Below are 3,619 nucleotides of genomic sequence, written 5' to 3' on the forward strand. Positions count from 1 at the left end.
GAAACTGGTTTGGGTACCTTCTGAAGTTACTGGAGTCTAAATTTTGTCTTTTGAGACACGGACTCCTTCGGTAGTATAGTAGTAACACATCTTTCTCCTGCCTCAGTCTCACAAGGGCTAAGATGACAGACATGCACCAACGTGTTCTTAAGTTATTGTAATTAAAAATTTACTTAGATTTTAAAATCTCTAGACAATGAGTTACCTGGTATTCTATAGCACATATAAAATATTAAATATTTTTAGTATTCCAAAATATACAAGCATAATTAATTGTACTGAGTGTTTAGAAGATGGCTTAACATATTAATTAGGAAGCCATTAACTAATAAAACATAAATGTTTGGATATTGAAAATTTCAAAAGTGCTAATGAACAACAGACATGTCAGGAGACTTTGTGGCATAGCTTTCTGATAGTCCTTAAAAGGTCTATTTGACACTGCACAAATGTGGCTCAATAAATATTGTCACTACATAATTTCTTGAAAATTGAATGTTTTAACCTTAGAACTTATAGAATTTTACAATTGACTTTTTTCTTATAATGCTTCAACATATACTTTAATGTGATACAGCAGAACATATTAGCTCATACATACTGTAAGATAATCTTAAAGCTAAATAAAGCCTGGTTTTCTTCAACAATAAAAGATCAAACTACACTGTACATTATGCTTCTGCTAATTTTGTCTGAGTTCCTAACTGTATTTTCTTTGGTAAATATTTGTGATTGCTTCCTGGATTTTCTCTTATGCTCTCAAAAGATTAATAATAGATGATGTACTAACAATAACTTGTATGAGTTCAGAATATTAATCCAAAAAATCACAACTCATATTTTGTCAAGAAATCAGTAGTAGACAGAAATAAACTATATTTCAATATCACATACAGAATGAAAATAAAATTAGGAATATGCACAGAAAAAAATACATTCAAAGGAACTAGCTCTAAGATGCTATATTATCACTTTACAGTAGAATTAGTCACCAAGTTGAGGACAGTTTCTTTCATAAGTATATCATTTCCCTATCTCCTCTGTGAAATTCTGAATGAACAGTCATTCAGGACACAGAGACATTAAAATATTCATGGAGGAGATAGGCATGCTCAATTTCTTTAAGGACGTTTACTTGGAAGTTTCTTGAGCTTCTCCTCCCAAAAGAAATTTCTCCAAAATAAAATAGGCCTTCTCAAAATTAAAGATGATATCAAGTTCACACAGACTGCCAAAATACTTGTCAAGTAATTCCACATAACGATGGATTATATTCAGGGTTATCAGTTCATTGTCCTGATCCTCAATAGCACAGCAAAAATAGAGACTGGCATATATTTATAAACAATCTTCAGATCTCTCCACTCAAGAAAGCTGCACATTTTACATTTCCTTGCTAAAAAAGTTTGAACAATTTCTCTTTTGATCTTCTTCTCTTTGTCTGATAGTGGGTCATACCATTTCTGAAGTCACAGTTTTCCCTGACTACTGAAAAGCAACATAAAGTGCATGGCAGCCTCAGGCCAGAGACTCAGCTGAACTTGACCAGCTGCAGACACTGAGAATGCAGAGTCTGCTGAGGGGAAGCTGCCATTTCCATGCTGCTGAAGAGAAGTCTTGAAGCTTCAGGAAGGGGACACATCTGGTGGAGGGCAGGATTGGGCACCAAGGATAACCATTAATTACTTTTTAAAATAATTTTTATTTTTTATATTAAACACAGTTTATTTACTTTGTATCCACGCCATAGCCCCCTCCCTCATTCCCTCTCAATTTCACCCTCCCTCCCTAATCTTCTTCCTGCTAATTTTCAAGTCCACTAATAGGGGAGGTCCTCCTCCCCTTCCATCTGTCCCTAGCTTATCAGGTATCTTCAGGACGGGCTTCAATGTCTTCCTCTGTGGCCTGTCAAGGAAGGGGGGGGAAGTTCCTCAGGGTGGGGGGAAGTCAAAGAGCCAGCCATGGAGTTCATGTCAGAAATAGTCCCTGTTGCCCTTACTAGGGTACCAACTTGCCTACTGAGCTGCCATGGGCTACATCCAAGCAGGAATTCTATGTTATATCCATACATCATCCTTGGGTAGAGATACTGCCTCATGAAAGACCCCTGTACTCTGATATATTTGGTTCTTTTGGAGCTCCTGTACTCTCAAGATCATACTAACTCCCCTTTCTTTCATATGATTCCCTGCACTCTACAGAAGGTTTTGTTATGAGTCTCAACATCTACTTTGATACACTGTTAAGTAGAGCCTTTCAGAGTCCCTATGCGGTAGGCTCCTGTCCTGTTATTTATTTTCTCCTACTTCCAATGTTCATCCCATCCTTCTAAGTGAGGATTAATCATCTTACCCATGGTCCTCTTTCTTGTTTACCTTCTTTAGGTGTACAGATTTTAGTATGTATATCCCATCTTATAGGTCCAGTACCCACTTATAAGTGAGTATATACTGTGTTTGTCTTTCTGCTCCTAGGATACCTCACTCAGTTTAATCTTTTCTAGGTCCCATCATTTGCCTGCAAATTTCATGATTTCTTTGTTTTAAGTTGCTGAGTAATATTCCATTGTGTAAATGTACCACAATTTCTGTATCCATTCCTCCACTGAGATAAATCTAGGTTGTTTCCAGGTTCTGGCTATTACGAATAAAGCTGCTACAAACATAGGTGAGCAAATGTCCCTTGTTGTGTACTTCAGCATCTTTTGGATATATGCCTAGGAGTGGTATAGATGGATATTGAGGAAGAGTATTCCTAATTATGTGAGAAAGCACCAGGCTGATTTCCATAGTGTTTGTATAAGTTTACATACCCACTAGCAATGGAGGAGGGTTCCCCTTTCTCTCCAACCTCTCCAGCATGTGTTGTCACTTGAGTTTTTGATCTGAGCCATTCCGATGAGTGTAAGATGAAATCTCAGGGTCATTTTGAGTTGCATCTCCCTGATGGCTAAGGACATTGAGCATCTCTTTAAGTGTTTCTCTGACATTCTATATTCTTCTACAGAGAATTCTCTGTTTAACTCAGTATGCAATTTTTAAATTGGCTTGCTTGATTTATTGCTTTTTAACTTCTTTATTCTTTTATATATTTTGGATATTAGCCCACTGTCAGATGTAGGGTTGGTGAAGATCCCTTCCAAGTCTGTAGGCTGTCATTTAGTTCTGATGACAGTGCCCTGTGATTTACAGAAGATTTTCAGTTTCATGAGGTCCCATTTATTGACTGTTGCTCTTAGAGCCTGGGTTGATGGTGTTCTGTTCAGGATGTTGTCTCCTGTGCCAATGAGTACTAGGCTCTTCCCCACTTTTTCTTCTCACCCATTTAGAGTATCTGGTTTTATGTCGAGGTCTTTGAACCACTTGGACTTTAGATTTGTGCACGGTGATAAATCTATTTTCATTTTTCGGCATGTAGACATCCATTTGAACCAGCACCATTTCTTGAAGATGCTGTCCTTTTTCCATTGAATGGTTTTGGCTTCTTTGTCAAAAATCAAGGATTCTTAGGTGTGTGGATTTCTAGGTCTTATATTCGGTTCCATTGATCCACCTTTCTTCTTCTTTGACAATACTATGCAGTTTTTATTACTGTTGCTATATAGTACAGCTTGAGATCA

General features: G+C 37.2%; 1 pseudogene; it reads right to left on the reverse strand.

Annotated features, from left to right (window-relative positions):
• Positions 1 to 1,066: 1,066 nt before the first annotated feature.
• LOC132649889 (AP-1 complex subunit sigma-2-like) lies at positions 1,067 to 1,511 on the reverse strand (annotated as a pseudogene).
• Between the last annotated feature and the right edge of the window lie 2,108 nt (positions 1,512 to 3,619).

This window comes from Meriones unguiculatus, chromosome X, assembly GCF_030254825.1.
Source record: "Meriones unguiculatus strain TT.TT164.6M chromosome X, Bangor_MerUng_6.1, whole genome shotgun sequence".
Lineage (NCBI taxonomy): Eukaryota > Metazoa > Chordata > Mammalia > Rodentia > Muridae > Meriones > Meriones unguiculatus.